Below are 13,233 nucleotides of genomic sequence, written 5' to 3' on the forward strand. Positions count from 1 at the left end.
GGGCAGCGCTGGGAGGGGTCAAGTGAACCCCGAAGGACCAGCGCCAAGCCCTGCACTCCAGTGCCCAAGGGGGCCTGAGAAAGAAGGACCTTCACTGGACTTTCACACTATTTGTACTCGTCAGGGTTCTCTAGGAAACAGAGTCAACAAGAGATACCTGTCGATAGTAAGAGGTTTTATCAGAGTCTCTCTCGTGACCGTGAGGACACACAAGTCCAGCTCCCCCAGGCAGGCTGCACCAGGGGCTGCAGTTAAAGTCCAGTGAAGGTCCTTGATGAGTTCTGGGAGACAGTGGCTGACCAAAGACGAGCTGGGAAGTTCTCACTCGATGCTGGAATCCCTTCCCCTTTTAAGGCATTCAACTGATTGGATGAAGCGTCACTCCTTGCTGACAGCAATCTCCCTGGTTGATGTAGATGTAGTCAGCCATCTATGCAGTAAAGCCACTAGTGACTAAAGTCCATAAATGTCCTTGTGTTACAGCTAGCCCAGTGCTTGCTTGACCAAACAGCTGGGCACCGTTACCTGGCCGAGCTGACCCATGAGCCTATCACACTACTGACAGACATCTCCTGTTGTTTCCCTAGAGAACCCTGACTAACAGGGGTGCTGAGGGAAAGCTCCAGAACACTGGGGGTGTCTGTCTGGGGTAAAAGCTTACCATTACAAGGCCCTAAAGATCCACCTCAAGGTACTTCCTACCAAACTGCTGTCATGTGTGGAAGCAAGATGGCGGGCGACGTCTGCGAGGGCTCAGCCTTCCTCTTCCTCTGAAGGCCCTGTGGGCCCAGCTTCTTCCATCTCACCTGAGGGCTGGCGCAGGGGCTGTCTCTCTCCCGTCGTCTCTCTTTGGGGATTCATTTCTTTCCAGGCCCAGCTGCTCCGTTCTCGCCACAAGGTCAGCTGTGGGATCCCTGGAGAATGGCTCATCTCTCCTCCGGGGGCTCAGGATCAAAGCTCTCTCCCCGTCCTGGTCTATGGCGCTGTCTTCCTCTGTGTGTCTGCTTCTGTTCCCTTGATTGAGCATCTGTTTATACAGCCCACCAAGGGGGTGGGGACTCAACTCTGAGTTGCCCTAATGATGTGGTCAAATTAAAGCCCTAATCTTAATATAATTTAATCAACGGCATCTCAGCTGAATCTAATACAATCAAAGGCTATCACACCCAGAGGAATACATTAGTTGACAGACAATCAAATATCTCTTCTTGGAATTCATGAATAATATCAAACGGCCACAGATGGGAGCACCAGGTGTGTTGCTCGCCTTCTAGAAAATGATTCCCTCCAGTGGAAGGACTCTGAGCTCGGCATTTCCCTCATCCTTTTAGCTGCTCGTGGTGGAGATACTCAGGCTCACCTGGAGGCTGAGAATCCACCTGCTGAGTGAGGACTCGATGTCTCTTCAGGGGAATTCAAATGTGACCACAGCAAGACTGCTGCCTGTTGCCGGGCCAGCCGGAATAAAGACCAGGAGCACCTGGCACTGGTGGGGGCGGCGACACCGGGACCCCCACTTACGCTGGTGGGACCACTAACTGGTACAGCCACTCCAGGATTCTCATCAGCAGTTTCTTAAAACTAAACACCTACTGTGTAGCCCAGCAATTCCACTCCCAAATATTTACCCAGGGAAATGAAATGTCCAAGAAAAAGACGTGTACGGCCACGGTCACTGCGGCTTTATTCACAGCAGTCAAAGGCTGGCGGCAGTTCAGACGTCCATCAGCAGGGAGCCCGAACAAGCCGCAGCACATCTGTGTGGACGCTGCGGCAGCAAACTGGAGGAAAGTACGGGCGCACAGTGGCATGACGGAACTCAAACGCATCCGGCCAAGACCCAAAAGGCAGTGCAATGTGTGATTCTTACCACAGGAAGTTCAGGAATAGGAAAAACAAAATGAAGGTGACAAAAACCAGAACACCTGCTCCTGCTTGCGGGGATAGGCTGCGAGGGCACGAGGCAGCTTCCAGAGCCGAGGAAGCGCGTGTCACGGTGGGCGTGAACTGCACGGCAGCGCATTTGTGGAAACGCTTCCCTTGCCCGGTGTGACGGCTTGCAGCTGTGTGGCCCCAGGAGGTCCCGTTCTGAATGCTGACCCACTCCTGCGGGCGTGGCCTGTCGTCAGGGGCCTCCTCACGAGGCTGCTTCAGTGGAAAGCTGTGTGGCCCCAGGAGGTTCCGTTCTGAATGCTGACCCACTCCTGCGGGCGTGGCCTGTCGTCAGGGGCCTCCTCACGAGGCTGCTTCAGTGGAAAGCTGTGTGGCCCCAGGAGGTTCCGTTCTGAATGCTGACTCACTCCTGCGGGCGTGGCCTGTCGTCAGGGGCCTCCTCACGAGGCTGCTTCAGTGGAAAGGCCTGGCTCAGGGTAGCTCTTAAGCCTCTTACTGGACTCCTTCATAAACGGGACGTTTAATACAGAGAGAGAGCGAAAGCCACGGAAGCAAGAAGCCGAGGCAACGAAACCCGGAGGAGGCAGCAGAGGCACCTGTGCCCTGCCCCGAGCCAGAGGAGGCCGGGATCGGGGCAGCCGGTGTCTAGGGAGAGCGCATCGCCCATGTCTTGGTTTGTTCATTTTACTCAGCCTCCAAACTGTGATCTCGTGAGCTAATAAACCCCCATTGCTAAAAGCTGGCCCTTTTCTGGCATATTGCTTTCGGCAGCCTAATGAGCCGGAGCACCTTGTACGTACACTTTGCCTGGAAGAAAAAGAGAAAGAACACTGCGACCACCCACCGTTCCCCCATCTGCCCTCTTGGGCTGTCCTTCCCTGCTGCGGCCCCAGCCCCACGCCCCCAGCCGCACCTTGCGCACCCGCACCCCACATCCGGCTCCTGCTGGGGCTGCTCTCCGTGCCCAGCCCAGTCGCCCCAGCTCTGGTCCAGGCTCCGGGGGGACGTCCACTGGGGCTCCCGTGACTGGAGGCTTCTCCTACTGCAGCCTCTCGCCCTCTCGCAGGGCACTCACTGCTGATTCATGTGGCGACGGCCCCCGACGCCCGATTCTGGCGGGCTCATCCCACGGCTGCCCTGGTGGGCACGCATGTGAGGACGTACCCTCCCCAGCTGTGCTGCCCTGCGTGGCTCAGGGGACTTTGCAGACGAAATTAAGGTCCCTACTAGTGGGCTCTGAGCCTCCCAAACAGAGATGACCGCGAGGGTCTGCCCAGCTGAGCTGAGCCGCAGGCGCGGCCGGCGACTTCTGGCCTTGAAGAAGCAACACACCGCGAGGCCTGCTAGGAAGGGATCTTCTTGGCAACGACCTGAGCACGTCAGCAAGCACGTGGGACCTCGGCCCCGCACTCGCGCCAACAGCCAGGGGCTGTCGGGGCCTCACACCTCCAGGGCAGGGGCTGGCCAGCGAGGCGAGGCCCGGGCAGAGCCCTCCACCGGCTGCGCAGACCCTGGGGTCGTGGGGGCCGTGCTGGGGGCTCAGAAATGAGCCACGTGCCTCTCCTTACCTCCAGTCCTCAAAAACCTTACCCTCCCTCTCGCCACCGGTCCCTCCTGGAACTGGGCAGCCATTCACCCAGAGTGGCGCTCCACGGACCCCCTCCCCATTAGGGCCCTGAGACTACCTGATCTTCAAGCCCGTGCAGCCGCCATGAGAGGCCGGCGCAGGAGCCCGCTGGAGCCTGCCGCGCGGCCAGATGCCATCACCGCAGCCCTCTTGGGCCTTGGCTCCCCTCGTGGGTCGTTATCCTGCCCTGTGGACTCCTCTCCAGAGGGAGCGGGCCCCCCGCCCCCCCAGGCCTGATTGCAGGCAGCGTCCCCCGCCCCCCAACCCCCGGGCCTGGCTGCAGGCGGTGCCCCCCCGCCCCCCCCCACCTGACTGCAGGCGGCACCCCTGGGACCCTGGCTCAGCGGCGCCCTGGAGCGCCCTGGAGCGCCCTGGCTCCTTGGACGGCCCCCGCCCCAGTTTACACCCCCCTGCCTCCTTCCCTGGGCGACTCGTGTCCTTTCACAGGGGCCGGCGCCTGCTCTTCTTTCAGGCCCATTTTCCCTCTTCCCAGCAGCCTCTGCGGTTGCCCATCCTCTGGGGAGGGTCCTCTGGGCGGGGTCCTCTGGGGGTCCTCTGGGCAGGGCCGGGCGTCCTGGTCCAGGTCACGCCTCGCTCCGTCCCCTCTCAGGCCCGCCAGCCGCCCCTGCCCCACTTCTAGGGGACCTGCCCCTCCGTGACCCGGCACGTCTGCCCACACCTCTCCCGGGTCGTAAAGCCCCCAGGGTGGAATTCTGGGTCCAGCAGCCCCACTCTGTACGTGTCCAGCAGCCCCACGGCCACTCCCCCAGGCTTCCCGAGCTCCACCACCAGCCAGCAAAGGGGGCACTGCCCGCCCTGGACCCCGCGGCCGTGCCACCTCCCGTCGCAGAGCGACTTTGTGGATGGACCGTAAGCCTGGGGGTGGGATGTCCTCTGTTGTCCGGTGGGCCCGACGTCCCGGGGAGGCAGGAGGTCAGATCAGAGCCATCGGAAGCTGCTCCATGGCTTTGGAGCTAGAAAAGGCAGGGACGGCCATCCCCAGAGCCCCCCTCAGGGACGCAGCCCCCCAAGGCTCCCCGCACTAGGTTTCAGCCGTTTCGGCCTCATTGTTCAGGGCCACTTGTTACAGCAGCACCAGGGGCTAATACAGGGAGGCTGGGGGGTGGGAGCGCGCTCACAGCGCTGGCCCTGGCCTGCAGCGGGCTTGGCTTGCACGCCCTAGAAGCTTCCTTCCCTGCCTGAGCAGCCCGAGACATCCTCCTGCCACGGGACACACAGCCTGTTCTACCCTGGGCAGTGAAGGGTGAACTGACCTATTTTTAAAATAAAACTGAAGTTGTTTTTTTCATGGGTTATATCACTTTGGATGCTAAATACCTTGGGTTCTTCAGAAAAACATTTGGCCCGAAGGCTGTGACAGGCCTGTCCTCGGCCTCTGGCGTGGAGGAGCTGGGGCCTGGTCCTGCTCGGCTGCACTGGCTCACGCGCTCCAGGGCACCGCAGGGCCCCAGGCCTCCCGCTGGACGCTGGACACGGGCGTCTTCTGTCCCAGAGGCCACCCTCACTGAGACCACGGTCACGCGATCTGAGACGCCGTCAGCTGCGGGGTGCCCATGTTTCGTGTTCCACTGAGAGAGTCGGAAGCTGCAGTCCTGTGACTGGTTTTGGAGATGTCGTGTCCACACCTGAGAATCCAGCGGACGTGGCGGCGTGAGTGACCGGGGACCTGAGCTTCAGGGGACCGTCCCCGCCACAGGGGCCAGGCCTCCCGCCACCCCTCCCGCTGCCGCTGCCCGGAGCCCCTGCAAGGGGTCCTGGAGGAGGGTGGACGTGCCTTGGCTCGGCAGAGACTTCCTGTCCTCTCCCACGCCAAGCGGAGCAGCTGCGTGGCCTCTGCGCGTTCCCTCGCGGCTTCCCGAGAAGCTGCTGGCTGCAGATGACAGCGCCGTTATGCAAGAGCTTCGGCTGAAACTTGGCCTGTGGAGACGTGACCTCCTAGGAGAACAGTCCCTACTTACCAGTTTTTTCAGGAAATTATTTTTCAGGGGAAATGAAATGTTCCTGAGGGCTGGGCGCTGAGCCCCCTCCCGCGCCGGCTCGCCGGCTCTGCGTGGCCACCTCTGACCCCCCAAGGCCACCTCGAATGCCAGCCCCAGGCCGCCCCCCGAGCCCTTGTTCTTTTCTTAAAGCACATTTTTATTTTTCGTTTATGAAAACTTTCCAACATACAGAAAATAGAGAGAATGTTGTGCCATCCCTCTACCGACTCCTGGAAGAACAGCCGTTACCGTCTGTGATGTTTGCCTCCACGACTTCACGGCTGAGGTGATTTAAATCACAGCCATGGCGATATTTCACAGGCCAATACCTCAGTATTCATCTCTAAAAACTAAGGTCAGTTTTCCACACAGGCGTAATCCCATTGCTGCCCCTAACAAAGTAAAAATAACTTCTGCACGTCATCTACTATCCAGTCATATTTAAATTTCCACAATTTTCCAAAAATGTATTTTCCAGCTGTTCTTATTTCTCCCTAAACTTCTGAATGACGTGGAAGGCTTCTTTTAAGTCCTTTTGTCCTATATCACACTAAGGATGGATGGTAGTACAGTATTTTAAATTATTCGAAATTATTTTTTTTCCTTTCCGTAATCAGTAAGATAAGAAGTTCATTTTTTTCCCAGCTCGTTTTCAGTATCAGATTTTTTAAAAAAAGATTAATTTCATTTTTCAAATTCGTGAAACATTGGCCTAGTTCAAAAAGGAAAGGGCAGGGTCCCGTAGAGGCCCGGGCGGCCCTGCCAGGGGCTCGCGGCTCGCCCCTCAGCGTTTCCGGTTCTCTCCTCAGCGTTTCCGGTTCTTTCCTCAGCGTCCCCGGGTCGCCCCTCGGCGTCTCCGGTTCTCCCCTCGGCGTCCCCGGGTCGCCCCTCGGCGTTCCCGGTTTTCTCCCCTCTGCGTTCCCGGTTCGCCCCTCAGGGTCCCCGGTTCTCCCCTCAGGGTCCCCGGTTCTCCCCTCTGCGTTCCCGGTTCGCCCCTCAGGGTCCCCGGTTCTCCCCTCAGCGTTTCCGGGTCGCCCTCAGCGTTTCCGGTTCTCTCCTCAGCGTTTCCGGTTCTCTCCTCCGCGTTCCTTTCTGGGGCACCTTTTCTGTCCCAGCGTGGGTGAACACACTCCCAGGTCCACGCTCGTCCCCCGGGTCAGCCCGCAGACCCGGCTCCTCCTTCAGGCCTCTCAGCCCGCGGGTCTTGCGCTTGCGGCCTCCAGGCCTCAGGCGGCGCCCCTCGGGGACACCTGCGTGGCTTCCCCCGCGCGAGCCCCCGCGCGAGCCCCCGCGAGCTGTGGACGCGCCGCGCCGCAGGCCCTGCCCTCGCGCGTGTGCGCGTCTGTGGGAGACCACCGCGCGGCGCAGTGGGCGGTGGCGCGCCCGTCTTGTCCCAGGACCCCGCTCCTCCTCGCCTCGACCGGCGCCGGCTCCCGAGGCGCCTCTCAGGCTGCGGCCCGCGCTCCGGGCCTCGCTCCCTCCCGTCCGTTTCAGGGAAACGTTAGGCAGCCGAGCCCCTGTCGAGCGGGAGCCGCGGGTACCAGCGCCTGCCGAGGGGGAGCCCCTGCCGAGGGGGAGCCCCTGTCGAGCGGGAGCCGCGGGTACCAGCGCCTGCCGAGGGGGAGCCCCTGTCGAGCGGGAGCCCCTGCCGAGGGGGAGCCCCTGCCGAGGGGGAGCCCCTGTCGAGCGGGAGCCGCGGGTACCAGCCCCTGCCGAGGGGGAGCCCCTGTCGAGGGGGAGCCCCTGTCGAGGGGGAGCCCCTGCCGAGGGGGAGCCCCTGTCGAGGGGGAGCCCCTGTCGAGGGGGAGCCGCGGGTACCAGCCCCTGTCGAGGGGGAGCCCCTGTCGAGCGGGAGCCGCGGGTACCAGCCCGGCCCGCCGCCCGGCTTCCGCTTGGCTCGGTGGGTTTCGCAGGGACGTCGGAATTTTAATGTCACTGAACGTCTCGATCATTTCCTCTACCGACTCTGAATTCTGAAGGGTATTTGGGAAGGGTTTCCCTACTCCCTGGTTACGAAGCAACTTATGTGTTTTCTTGTTGATTTCATTTTACACATTTAGGCCTGCGATCCATTTGAAATTTGTCATAAATGTGTGGTGTGACATAAAGACCCAATTTTCTTTTTCCGGTGGCTATCCAAATCATCCAATAAGATTTATAAAAAAGTCCATCTTTTCCCCAATTTGAGAGGCTGTTTTTTATCATATTTAAATCGTATACATGCATATGGGTCTATTTTGGATCTTCTGGTCTGCTGCAATATCACACTTTTAATTATGGACACTTTATAAAATTTTTAACATCTGCAAAGGATAACCCCATACCTCTCCCCAGTACTTGGAGTAATTCCTGGCTCGTCGTCTTAATTTTTTCATGTGAACTTCAGAATCAATCTGTCTGGGTCCTTTGGTGTATTTTATAAGTTAACTTAGGAAGACTTGACATCTTATGATGTTATCTTGTCAAGAATGTGTCAGTCCCTTCATTTGTTTCAATAACATCAGTGTCTTTTGGGATGATTTAAAGTTTTCTTCATGAAGGTTTCACATATTTTTTGTTTATTTCTGATTATTGTATCTACTTTTTTCTTTGGTAATTATGTCTATGAGGACTACTAATTTCTCTGTTATTTTAACATACTACTACTTTATTGAATTCTCTTATTGCTTTAATAGTTTTTCAGTTGCCTTGGTTTTACCAGAACCATAACTTGCAGTTACAGAACCTTTCCAGTTCTCATGCCTATGTGCATGTTTATGAGCATATGCATGCTTGCGTATGTGTGCACATGTGTGAGCATGTGCGTGCGTGCATACACATGTGAGTGTGATCATGCATTGTAAACGTGCATGTGTATGAGCGTGTGTGAGTGCACGTGCATATGTGCAAGCATGCACGAGCACAGGTGTGTCTACCTGCATCTGGTAACACCTCCATAGCATACAATGTGGTTGTGTGTGGTGTGCATGTGCATGCATGCCTGCAAGTATATGTGAGTGTGTGCATGTGTGCGAGCATGTCTGAGAGTGCATGTGCCTAGCTGCATCTGGTAATGCCTCCACAGCATACAGCGTGGTAGTGTGCAGGCGTGTGCGTATGAATTTGGTAACGTCTCCACAGCATACGACATGGTGTGTGTGGGCGTGCGTGTATGAATTTGGTAACGCCTCCACAGCATACGACGTGGTCGTGTGTAGGCATGTGCGTGTGAATTTGGTAACGCCTCCACAGCATACGACGTGGTCGTGTGTAGGCATGTGCGTGTGAATTTGGTAACGCCTCCACAGCATACGACGTGGTCGTGTGTAGGCATGTGCGTGTGAGTTTGGTAACGCCTCCACAGCATACGACGTGGTTGTGTGTAGGCATGTGCGTGTGAATTTGGTAACGCCTCCACAGCATATGACGTGGTCGTGTGTCGGCATGTGCGTATGAGTTTGGTAATGTCGCCACAGCATACGACTTGGTGTGTGTGGGCGTGTGCGTATGAGTTTGGTAACGCCTCCGTAGCATACGACATGGTCGTGTGTAGGCACGTGCATGTGAATTTGGCAACGCCTCCACAGCATGTGACGTGGTAGTGTGCAGGCGTGTGCGTGTGAATTTGGCAACGCCGCCACAGCATGTGACGTGGTAGTGGAGGTGCCAGGCCCCGTGTCTTTCCCTGACTTTGCTGAGCATGCCTCATGTATGTTTGTGCACACGTGTGTCTGCACATGAGCACAGTTGTGTCTAGCTTGTCTGGTAATGCCTCCGGGGCATGTGGCGTGGTAGTGTGTGAGTGTGCCTGTGTCGGTCGTGTTTGGTTACGCTACACATGTGACGTGGTAGTTGTGGTGGCCAGGCCTCCTTGACTTGTTCCTGACTTTGCTGAGCACGACTCCTCTGCAAGCATGCATGAATGAGTGTGTGAACATGTGTGCGTGCATGTGTGTGCATGTGTGAGCATGCCTGTGTGTTCAAGAGTGCCTGTGCAGTGTGGGTGTCTGCATGAGCATACGTGTGTGTTTAGCTCTTTTAACGCTTCCACAGCACATGACATGGTATTCTGTGTGTGCATGTGTGTGCATATGAGCATGTGCGTTGAGCATGGGAGGGTGCCTGTGTCCAGCTGCATTTGGTAACTCCTGTTCAGCATATGACGTGGCGTGTGTGCATGTGCACATGCATGTGTGTCCTGCTGCTTTTGGGAAGGCCTCCCCAGCAGATGACATGTTCGTGTGGGCATGCGTGCTTGCGTGTGTACATGAGCTTGCAACAGGTTAGTGCATGCGTGTGCACGCTGTCACATGCCTGTGAGCATGCAGGGCTTGATGTGTGCAGCATATGTGGGAACACCGTCATAACATATGCTGTGGTGTGTGTACAGCATGCATGTGTGTGCGTGTGCATGAGCATGTGTGTGCACGTGCAGCTGCATTTGGAACGCCCACAGCCTCTGACCTGGCCGCGGTGACGGCTGGGCCTCCGTGTTGCTGACTCAAGGGGCCCCATTGTTTTGTTTTTGTCCATGAGAAACGCAATAAATCTTGGCCTACACGTAGCGTTCTCTCCGCGCTCCCTTTGCAGTCGTGCGGGCCTGGTGACGGGGGCGTGCTCTGACTTCCTGTGCGGTCTGCCTGTGAAGCTTCCTGTGTCTACTCACCCAACTGCGTAAGTCACAAAAGTAGTGCCTTTCCTTCAGGTTTTCTTGTGTTTGGCCTAGAGCTGTAGATTTCTTTAATTTCCTCCATTGTGATGGTCATTTTCATCTTTTTTATATTTTATTGTACGCATTTGTGGATTTGCTTTTTTTTCTGGATTAGGCTAGCTAATGATTTTTCTATTTTGATGATTTTCCAGGAACCAGGTTTTCATTTGTTAAATTGTACTGTTTTCCTGTTTTACTAACTCATAAGTTCTTTAGCTTGTCCTTATTAATAGCTTCTTTCAGTTTACTTGATTGTTCTTACTTTAAATATTTGAGTTGGATATTTAATTCATTTGTTTTTCTTTCTTTCTGTTAGAGGCTTGCAATAATTAACAAGCTGTAGCTCAGTTTCCCCTGATATGCTCTGGGGAAAGGCTCACCCCATCCCCATAAGCCTACGTGTCTAAGGGCACAGCCCTGCCCCACAGGTTAACAAAGACACACACAGAGACGGGAGTAAAGGGAGATGGAAACCTTCCCTACCTGCATATCAGAGGGAGATAAAATCCCTACAGATCAAAGAAACCTCTGCTCCTGCAGCGTGCCAAGGAACGTCACTCCCTAACCCGCTCCTCTAGTCGCTGTCAGGGAGGGTTCCACCTCTAGGGCTTCCTCTTGGCCCCGCACCTCACGCGGACCTCAGCCCCTCCCACTGACTATCACTTCCCTGCCTCACAATGTACTGGACAAACTCAAATGCCCCCTTTCTAGAAGTGGGCTGAAGTCTCTCTTCAGACCCCCACCAGGCTGGTGGGGGGCTGAAGTCTGTTCTTCAGAGCCGCTCTGTTGGGAGAGCTTCCCAATGAATTCTTTCTCTGCCTGTGGTCATATCAGTCTCCGTGTCCCAGTCAGCGCCGTTTTTCTCCAACACTTTCATTTTTATTGATAGAAATATAAACCTGTAAGATTGCCACTGGGCACTGCCTAAGCTACATCCTTTGAATTCTGATATGAAATGTTTTCATTATCATTTACATTTGCCATTTGATACAAGACCCTTTCTTTAGGAGGTACCAGTGATTGAACCTGGAACCTCGTACATGGGAGGCAGGTACTCAACCCCTGAGCTACATCCACTCCCCCTGATGCAAGAACTTTTTAATAGAGTGTTTTAATATCCAGACAAAGGACAATATAAACTTTTCACTTCTAGTTTTATCATTTTTTTACCTTCTTCCTCCTGGAATTGAGTTTTTTTCACTGTACTAAGTTATGGCCAAGGTACATGAATATTCCATGTACACTGGAAAAGAAAAGGTGCATCCCCTACTCTTACCAGGGAGAGATCTGTCCTCGCCGGTAAGCTGCACCTTGCTGTGCGCACGGGCTCCAAGTGCTCGCCCGCCTGCTGATCTTGCTATGTCTTGGACTGATGGAGGCATTTCAGATCTCCCACCCCAGGGGTTCTGCAGGCGCCCGGGGTCTCAGCTCTGCGATGGTCGTGTCCTTCGGGGCATAACTGGCCATCCCGGGGTGACTCGCCCTGCGGAGCAGCCCACCTGCCTTGTCCTTCTTCCTCTCCTGTCACGCTTTTGCCTGACAATCGGGCTGTGGCCTCTGGTTGTTAGTTTCTTAGTTGACCTTGGTGAAATGTAATTGCATAAATGCAGTGAGGCAATTCTGTGGGTAAGTGATGAGCTTTGACAACGGTGTACCCCCACGTGGCAGCCCCACCAGAGCATGTGGCTCATCCCCAAGGGTCCTGCGCCGAGCTGGGCATCCCCACCCCCCAGGGAACCGCTGTCTTCCTGACGCTGTGGAGTCGACTCGCCCTGTCTAGAGTCGCGTGTAGACGGATCCTACAGCACGTGCTCTCCTGGGTCTGGCTTCTCTCACTCACCCTAACGTTTCTCAGTTTTGCCCATGTTGGCTGGTGCGCCAGGAGCTCGTTCCTTTTTCTAGCTGGGTAGTCGCAGTTGTCGTTTGGCCGGGTCCCAGGTTGACTACTCAGGCTGTCTGGTTTGTTTTCCGGATTTTGGTTACTATGACTAAAGCAGCTCTAATCTTCTCCATACAAGTTTTGTAAAGAAAGTTTAGACACATATTTTCATTCCCTTGGATAAATAGCTAGGAACAAATTACTAGATGGTATGGGAAGTGTGTGTTTAACTTTTTAGGAAACTTTTCCAAAAAGTTGTATCATTTTAAATTTCTCCCAGAAATGTATAAAAAGTCCAGCACCTAGTGTTGCCAGTGTGTTCATTTTAGCTCTTCTGGTGGGTGTGCACTGATACCTCATTGTGGTTTTAGTTTGCATTTTCCTGATGCCTAATGTGGTTGAAAACTTTTTCATTGCAAACTGTCAGTTGAAATCCTTTGCCTAATTTTATTGGGTTGTATAATTTTTTAAGTATTAAGTTGTGTGGTTTCTTTTAAGATTCTGAGCACAAGACTTTTGTTAGCAACAGTTTTCAAATATTTTCTTCCACTGTGTAACTTGTCTGCTCATCATGATTTCAATGTTATCTTTTGATAAGCAGATTTCAATTTTGATGACATTTAATATTCAGTTTTTACCTTATAGTAATTGCTTTCTGTGACCTAAAATATTTTTGCCTGGCCCTAAGTCCCAAAATCTCGTGCTTCCTCTAGCATTTACAGATTCAGCGTTTCCCTCGGGCCACGTGCCGTCTCCGCCTCCTTCCTCTGCAGGTGTGCGGGTGCGTTGTTAAGGAGCAGCGCGGTGGGCGTCCTTTCCTCATCTGTGTAGTGACCACCCAGATTCCTCCCAGACCCCTGAAACTGTACACGGGGTGGGCACAAGGGGTCCAAGAAAAGCAGCAGCTGAGCGATGCGTAGAAACATCTGAGCTGGTAGGAAAAGAAAACTCTTTTCAAGTAACGATGCAGGAGAAACCGAACATCAATATGGAAAACAACCTTCTAGAAACTGCGGCCTCCTCACGGGCATCGCAGCCTCCTCAGGGGTATAGCCATCTCCTCAGGAGCATTGCAGGCTCCTCACGGGCATCGCGGCCCCCTCATGGGCATCGCCCCTCCTCAGGGGCATCGCCCCTCCTCAGG

Source organism: Dasypus novemcinctus, chromosome 4, assembly GCF_030445035.2.
Source record: "Dasypus novemcinctus isolate mDasNov1 chromosome 4, mDasNov1.1.hap2, whole genome shotgun sequence".
In the NCBI taxonomy this organism is placed as follows: domain Eukaryota; kingdom Metazoa; phylum Chordata; class Mammalia; order Cingulata; family Dasypodidae; genus Dasypus; species Dasypus novemcinctus.